An 8,842-nucleotide genomic window follows, 5' to 3' on the forward strand; every position below is an offset into this window, starting at 1 on the left:
AGATGCTATTTGACGTCGAGCATTTATGATTAATCAGTAAAAATTAGGATGTTGACTGTATAACCATACTTTATTAATTTTATCAATCAATTGTAATTTGCAAATATACAAATGAATGTTTACAAAATCAGAACTTTGTGTCTTTCAAGTCAGGAATGTGACAGTAGTTGTGCATTCGTTTTTAATGTGTTTTGTCATTTTATTTTGCCACGTGATTATGGACGTTCCGATTAGATTTTCCTCTGAGTTCAGTATTTTTGTGATTTTACTTTTTAACATATTTTCTAGAACAATGTCTTAAGCACGCATCATTTTCTTCGGATAATTGAGGTTCCAAGTCAGGAATATGACAATTGTATAACAGTAGATTTATATATTTTAGGATTCGGTGTTATCTTTTTTCTGAACTTTCTATTGTTTTCATTTACCTGAAATTGTTTGTGGTTAAAGTGTTTAAAGTTTGTTTAGTATAAAGATACTGTATTGTTAAAAAGCAATTGTATCAAAATCAAGTTAATTTTGTTAAACGGTATGTATATACATAACATTAACAACCCCTGTATATACATGACATTAACAACCCATGTATAACTAAACATGCTTCTAAAAAGTAAAATCACAAAAACTGAACTTGGAGGAAAATCAAATCGGAAAGTCCATAATCACAAGGCAAAATCAAATGACAAAATACATCAAAAACGAATGGACAACAAGACAATAACAATCAAAACCAAGGAGTAAACAAAGACTTACAAAACCAAAAGACATTTACATCAACAGTTATAAATAAGAAATAAGAAACAACACGAACTCAACTAAAAACAGGGAGTGAAATTATGTGCTCTGGAAGTGTAAGCATTTCCTGCACCGTATACGGCAACCGTCGTGTTATTTCTTCGTTCAGTTCGGTAATGATGGAGGGTTATTATGACTGAGGAAGAATATCAGATATGATTTCTGACACACTTTTGTCATAATGGCCAATCATCTCATGATAGCGACCGTAAAATTTATTTAGTGATGACCTTAATTTGATTAATTCATAGCCCTGTCTTAGCAACTTTTGAGAAAGCAGTTTTACTCGTTCAACAAAATCAGCGTACTTTGAGATAGCTCTATCGTAACGCATCAATTGAGACACATATGCTCCGTATGCTGGTGCCGCTGCAATGTTGCTACACAGAAATGGAAATTTGACTATAGGAAAATTAAAATCATCGCGTTTGTCATAAATTTTTGTATTTAATCTACCATCAGTAGTCATTTCGAGAAAAAAAGGTCTAAATATGAAGCAGATTTATCTGTGCAGGTAGTATCTTTAATTTCAAGTTCACTTGCATATATATTAAATAAAAGTGATCATAGAATCTATTAGTATTAAAAGACAGTACATCATCAATATACCGAAAGGTGAAATTAAAAGACTTGGCTAATTTATTTCTCCTTTCTGTACAAGCCCTTGGATACATTCTGCTTCATAGGAATATAAAAACAAATCTGCAAATAAAGGAGGAGAGCTATTGGTACCCATTGGGATTCCAATAGTCTGTTGGAAGACCACACCTCCAATTTCAACAAATATTTTGTCAATTAAAAAGTCCAGCATGGCAGTGATATCCTCTTCGGTGTATTTTTTGCTTGACTCGGTATGACTTTTCACAAAGTAAGCTGAATTCCTGCCAAAAACTAGACATTTAAAACGTCTAGTGCTATTCTGTTAAAGAAACATAAGCTGACGAGTTCTTTCAGTGGCGCTTAAGTTTAGTATGTGGAATAGTGATATACAGAGTTGAAAAATCAAAGGTTTTAATGTTGGTACAATGTTTAAATGATTGAGCATATAAATTCGCCACTAACTATTTTGAATTTTTAAGTATCAACATCTGACAACTGTCATATTCCTGATTTGATACAGACATTTTCAAATGTAGAAAATTATGGATTAAACCTGGTTTTATAGCGCTAAACCTCTCACTTTGTACGAAGGTCTCATCAAACTCCGTTATATTTACATTAATATATTGATGCGTGAACTAAAACATACATAATAAATAAAATGGTCAAGCAGTCATCATCGTGTTACAATTTTAAAACAATTCCACAGAACATGTTTAAAGTGATTTCATAACGTCCAAAGTCACTGTACTGTTATCTGATCCTATAATATTACGTACAGTACATGTATAATTCCCATGATCAGTATATGCCACACGTTGTATCAGAAGTCCATCTTCTCTGACTAGAAATTTGTTATTGTTCGATATTCTACTTCTGTTTACTGTCCACGTGACATAAGGTAGTGGATATCCGGTAACGTGACATGGTATGAGTAGGGTTGTTTTATGTGTTGCATACATGTGATTGGTTGAATTATTGATCAAAGGCGCCTCTGAAAAAAATATCAGACTTTAAATGGCATTTATTACTTCAAAAGTAAACAAAAGTGATAAAATACGATGAATAACTTTAATTAACTTTAAATTAGAAGATTAAGGATAAATTTATCATCGGTAATAGTAAATGAAATAAGATGTATTGTTTTAGGTGTCATAATTTGAAATCATTGTTTTGGTTTGTATAAATATGTTACACTCAAACACTAAAGTCTTTTGAATACTATTTTGTTATTGTAAATAGTTATCAAAGGTACCAGGATTATAATTTAGTTCGCAAGACGCGCGTTTCGTCTACATAAGACTCCTCAGTGACGCTCATATCAAAATATTTATAAAGCAAAACAAAAGTACAAAGTTGAAGTGCATTGAGGATCAACAATTCCAATAAGTTGTGCCAATACGGCTAAGGTAATCTATGCCTGGGATAAGAAAATCCTTAGTTTTTTGGAAAAATTCAAACCTTTGTAAAAGGAAATTTATAAAATTGACCACATTATTGATATTCATGTCAACACCGAAGTACTGACTACATTATTGATATTCATGTCAACACCGAAGTACTGATCACATTATTGATATTCATGTCAACACCGAAGTACTGACTACATTATTGATATTCATGTCAACACCGAAGTACTGATCACATTATTGATATTCATGTCAACACCGAAGTACTGATCACATTATTGATATTCATGTCAACCCCGAAGTGCTGACTACTGGGCTGTAATTATATATGTTCTTATGTTCTTATATCATATACAGGAATCTATATGCACTAATGAGGACAATGACAAGAGTTACATGTAAAACAAGGTGATATAACTGGCAATGGATATCAAACAATAACGTCTATTGGGATTACGAATCTTACTATATCGGAGTGGGGATGTTTTCTGTTCATAAAAAGTGCACACAAATATTTTTGTGGTTGTTTGAGCTAATATAAATCTACACAAATATGTTATTATGTCGTTATAATTTATATACAAAAGCAGCTACTTTACATTTAAACGTTACAATTTCAAACTATGTGCTTCATTGGTGTTTAAACAGTTTACTTACCAATGCATTTGCAATCACGTGATTCATGATCTGAACAAATGTGGGTACTATTACGACAGTGTTCCAACAGTATTTGACTCTAAGATATGCGAATGTAAAATAGAAAGTAACTATCATCAAAAATAAAAAATTTAGAAATTTTATTCACGGGTTTCATCTTACTTGGGTTAAAAGATTATTGAAGTCAAAATCTAAATGAATACAATTATTTACCGCCATATAACATATCAATTGTACAGAGTTTGAATTATTTTGTAATCATTTAAAAATTAAAAATAACCATATTTTGGGATGATTATTTTAATTCCTGAATTAGTATGACAGACGTCCTTTTCATTTTAGAAACTAATTTCGGTATCTCCATGCCATATCAAAATTGATAAGGTCAGCGTTTAGTATAAAAACAAATGCACATATGAGGTATGTACTGTGAATTACCTGTTAGATGAACAATGAAATATATCAACATATGAACATTTCCAAATAATGTATAATTTCATACCCATGATTCAAATTATTAGAGATTCCATAATATTATAGATGTGTTTGGATAGTTGTCTCATTGGCACTCACACCACATCTTCCTTTATATATATATCTCAGGAATAGAGAATCTAAGTATTTTCTTCCTCAGGGATAGAATACCTTAGCTGTATTTGGCAAAACGTCTAGGAATTTTTGATTCTCAAAGCTCTTCAGCTTCGTACTTTATTTGGCCTTTTTTGACATTGTTTTTTCTAGCGTGATTGTTTATTTTTGTGTCTACAAAACTCGCGTCTGGCGTAAATATAAAATTTCAATCCTGATGTCTATGATGAGTTTATATACCTGTACTTTTATCAGTTGTTCGACCAAAGCGTTGGATCTCTTCACGATTCTGTTTTCATGTATATCACAATCGACCTACAAATAGAAATAAGCCTGAAAATATTTATAAAACAAACTATAGAAAATTAGTCATAGAGTTTAATACCTCCACAATACATACACAACAAAACAAAAAGAAATTGAAATCTAAAGGACAAGCAAAATCATGAGACAGCAAAAACAAGTTGTTACAATTAATTCCAACGTGAAAGAAATAATTTTTGTTAAAAGACAAATTAAAGAATGGAAAATATTGATGAGACAGAACTAATGTTACACACTTACTCCATTTTGTGTTGTCACTATGACTGCTTCTAGTTTGAAAACCTTCAGTGCCAGATAAACCGTTATACACAAATGTACTACAGAAAAACAACTGATCCCTACCACGAATATCCTGTCTATTCTGTTAATACGGTGTTGTTCAGTGTGGAATAACATTTTGACTTTAATAAGATGAATGATCTGTCTTATCTATGTACATAGTGTGAACACAAAGGAATAATATAGCCTATATATAATTGACCTTATAATAAATAATAAATATTTTGGAAAGAAACTCAAATTCATTTGTACTCATGTGAAGAAAAAGGGTAAGATAAACAAAATACCGACTTCCTAGGATAATCTAAAACGGAAGTCCGGAATCAAATGGCAAATTCAACATTAAACCACACTAGACGAATTGAACAAATGCCGTATTCGTGACCAGGTACAGGCATTTTCGTATGTAGAAAATTGTGGATAACACCTGGTGTTATAATTAGCTGAACCTCTCACTTGTATGAAAACATTTACAATTCCATTATATTGAAAACGATGTGTGAACAAAACAAAGAAACACAATAGACAAACATGATAGAATAGGGGTGTAGCAGTCAACATTGTGTTTAATCTAAGCCACTTTCAAAACAAACAAATATGTAACAAAGAAACTCACATACGGCATATAGAAAAAACACCTTAGCAAAAACGAACGATAAGAATAAAAAGAAAATCACCCTAGCATAACAACACAATAACGGGACGTATAAGTAGAGAGCTACGTCAAATGGATATCCCCAAATGTAGACTAAACAGTTGAAGTAATATTCATAAAGACAAATAAAAAAGGAAACAGTAGTATACCGCTGTTCAAAACTCATAAATCCATGGACAAAAAACAAAATCGGGGTAACAAACTAAAACTGAGGGAAACGCATTAAATATAAGAGGAGAACAACGACACAACATTAAAATGTAACACACACAGAAACGGACTACTTTAACAGGTTATTAAGATGATAAATTGTCATAGAAAAATAACACAATAACGGGATGTATAAATACAGAGCAAGTCAAATGAAAATCACCAAAAATATACTAAACATCAACATTTAAAATCATAACGACAAATAAAAGAATGTTATAACTCGTTATCAATATGATAAGCAATGACAATACCCAGAATATATACTAAAAATCCATCGTATATCATTTGTGAGAAACACGACGGTGCCACATGTGGAGCAGGATCTGCTTACCCGTCTTGAACACCTGATACCATCCCAGACCAAATGACACAGAAATTAACAGCTATAGACCAGCATACGGCCTTTAACAATGAGCAAAGTCCATACCACATATCGCACCGAATTGGCAAAGTCAAATGAGAAAACTAAAGGCATAATCTATGAACAAAACATGAACGAAAAACAATATGTAACACATCAACAAAAGACAACCACTGACTTTAACTTCACTTTCAGTGACTTATTTTTTGGAAGTAACTAGAATCTAAAAGTTGCAGTACTGTGGTCATTTAACCATGCACAGGTTGTCGTTAAACACTAAAAAAGAAAAATTACGCTGACCTCAAAAGTGTTGCTATCATATCATACAGCAATGTAATTTAAAGGCAAATTATTGTACTTATTTCTGTTGAGTTATGTTAATGGTCATGCAGTGAATTTTGAAATAATTAGGCTTTTCTTCATCAGAAGTAGATTATCTTAGCTGTATACGGCAAAACTGCAAAAAATGCTCTTCAAACTTTCTTTTGCTTTTTCAACTTCTTTTTATTCTGATGAATCTTTTGTAGACGAAACTCGCGTCTGACGAAAATACAAATTTCATTTCTGGTGTCTATGAAGAGGTTTTTAGCAATCAGATATATGTTGTCTGTTATTTATAAGCTAATTCATTAAAGTTAAACAAAAGAAATTATCTCCAAAGTACAGTTTAGAAGGCTACCAATGAGTCTCCAGCATATCTTGAAAATTCTGCACTAGGAGGTGGCCCTTAAAAAATGTGTATTACTTCCTTCAAATACCGAAAAATATAAATGACCCAAAAGTCCAGAGGCTCCTGACTTGGGATGGCTCAAAACCGCGGTGTGGATAAACATGTGTTGTGAGATCTGAACCCTCTCCTAAATAGCATTGAATATTGAAACACCTATAAAAACAATTCAAACGAGAAACTAAAGGCCAGATTTATGTACAAAACAATGAACGAAAAACGAATATGATATACAGTAACAAACGATAAATATTTATCAAAACTAGCAAGGTTATAATTTTATACGCCAGACCCGCGTTTCGCCTACATAATACTCTTCAGTGACGTTCAGATCAAAATAGTGGTACAGCCAAAAAAGTACAAAGTTGAAGAGCATTGAGGACCCGAAATTCTAAACAAATTGTGCCAAATACGGCTAAGGTTACATATGCCGGTGATAAGAAAATCCTTTGTTTTTCGAAAAATACAAAGTTTTATAAACAGAAAATTTATTAAACTGACCACATAATTGATATTCATGTCAACACCGAAGTACTGACTACTGGGATAGTGATACCCTCGGGGGAAGACTGAATAACAAACACCTTCATTCGGTCAAGCACACATTGTTTGTGACCAGGTTAAACTAGTTTCTTGGCAACATTGTGTATGTTTCAAGACATACTTTTAAAAAACTGACTTATGGAAAAAATGTTAATCTGCCAGCATGATTATTTTCACATTTTTTAGTTAAGGGGTGATTTTTTTTCTCAAGATAAGCAATATTTCACTTTTCTAAAAAATATTTTGTTGTCAATAACATACAGAAACAAGATATTTTGAAAAATCAAACATCAAGAAGCCTCCGTTCAGCGGTAAGTTGGCCTGTGACTTAGCTTTTATTGGTGACCTGTGCTGTCCTTAGCAACGATCGATGATTAATTTTAAAAACTAAAGAAACACTAGTCAATATAATGAAATTCAATGCGATTGTCATACAAGTGAAACGTCAAGCTAGCTTTAAAACTAGGTTGAATCCACTATTTTCTACATGAAAATATGCCTGCACCAAGTCAAGAATATGAAATGTGTAATTTCTTCGTTTGATGTGTTTGAACTTTTGATTTAGAATTTACGTTAGAGATTTTCCGTTTTGAATTTCCCTCGAAGTTCGTTATTTTTTATTTTGCTTTCATTTAAAAATGTACTTTGAATTTATCGTGTTCATTCTGGACAAACTAGTTATAACACAAATTTTACTCCAGTAATAAAAATATTTATTTTCGGTTTCTATATTATCTGTTCTGTGCATGGATGTCTAGCTTTATTTGTGTTGATCCAATCAATGAACGAGGATACTCTAGTATACACTCCTGGTGCATGTCTTTTGGCGCAACCATATCCCCACGAGACTACTCCTGTTATTTTGTAGACACTGTCCTTCTTACAAACAAGAGGTCCACCAGAATCTCCCTGTATAGAGTTTAAAATATAATTATACACATGAAACATAGTTTTAGACTAACCTATACATAACGATTTGATAACTCAAGCACCTACATGTAGCGAAATTACAACTTCAACTATTTGTAACGAGATTATAAAATCACCTACACATTTTACCTTCACCTTCACGTTGTTACTTTAGCAACACATTTAGGAGATAGCTGTATTGTATTTTAAGCTCCGACGGCATCAATAAATGATTTAATGGTCGCAAATATCCATTTTTTGACTATGCTAACGCATCGCCAGTAAACTTTATTTGCGACCATCAAATCACCAATTGATACCATCAAGGCTTGAAATACAATGAGGTTATCCCCTTATTGACTCAGTGACAATTATATAAGCGTTACCTCATTTAATTTGATAAGTTAACAATTATCTTAACGCCAAGTGACTTATATTCAATTCATATTGAGCATTATTGTTTTCTCCATTTAAATGAAACTGATAGCAAACAACGTTAAAACATACATTAACAATCAGTCATACATCGTCTGCGCTTGCGCGTAAGTCCCGACATCAAATGTAAATCGATGCCATGAACATAAGTGACTTTGTCCAATTAAAATAGACGTTACAAACGATGTTGAGCATAGTAAACATATTACCTGGCAAGCGTCTCTGCCACCTTGATTATATCCAGCACAAATGTTACTTCCGTAAATAACGTTGCCAAGGTATTATTTGCATCTGTTACTGTCCATGATTGGGACATCGACTTCATTTAATAATCTAGTTCCTGGACC

General features: G+C 32.3%; 2 long non-coding RNA genes across 2 annotated transcripts; both read right to left on the bottom strand.

Annotated features, from left to right (window-relative positions):
- Positions 1-2,074: 2,074 nt before the first annotated feature.
- LOC143051453 (uncharacterized) lies at positions 2,075-4,768 on the bottom strand. The gene is made up of 4 exons (XR_012970780.1): positions 4,614-4,768; positions 4,290-4,364; positions 3,462-3,540; positions 2,075-2,389 (listed from the first exon to the last, which is right to left on the bottom strand). It is a non-coding gene; the product is annotated as an uncharacterized LOC143051453 (long non-coding RNA).
- Positions 4,769-7,841: 3,073 nt separating this feature from the next.
- On the bottom strand, positions 7,842-8,842 carry LOC143051454 (uncharacterized). The gene is made up of 2 exons (XR_012970781.1): positions 8,705-8,842; positions 7,842-8,060 (listed from the first exon to the last, which is right to left on the bottom strand). It is a non-coding gene; the product is annotated as an uncharacterized LOC143051454 (long non-coding RNA).

The sequence above is a fragment of the Mytilus galloprovincialis genome, chromosome 11 (assembly GCF_965363235.1).
Source record: "Mytilus galloprovincialis chromosome 11, xbMytGall1.hap1.1, whole genome shotgun sequence".
Lineage (NCBI taxonomy): Eukaryota > Metazoa > Mollusca > Bivalvia > Mytilida > Mytilidae > Mytilus > Mytilus galloprovincialis.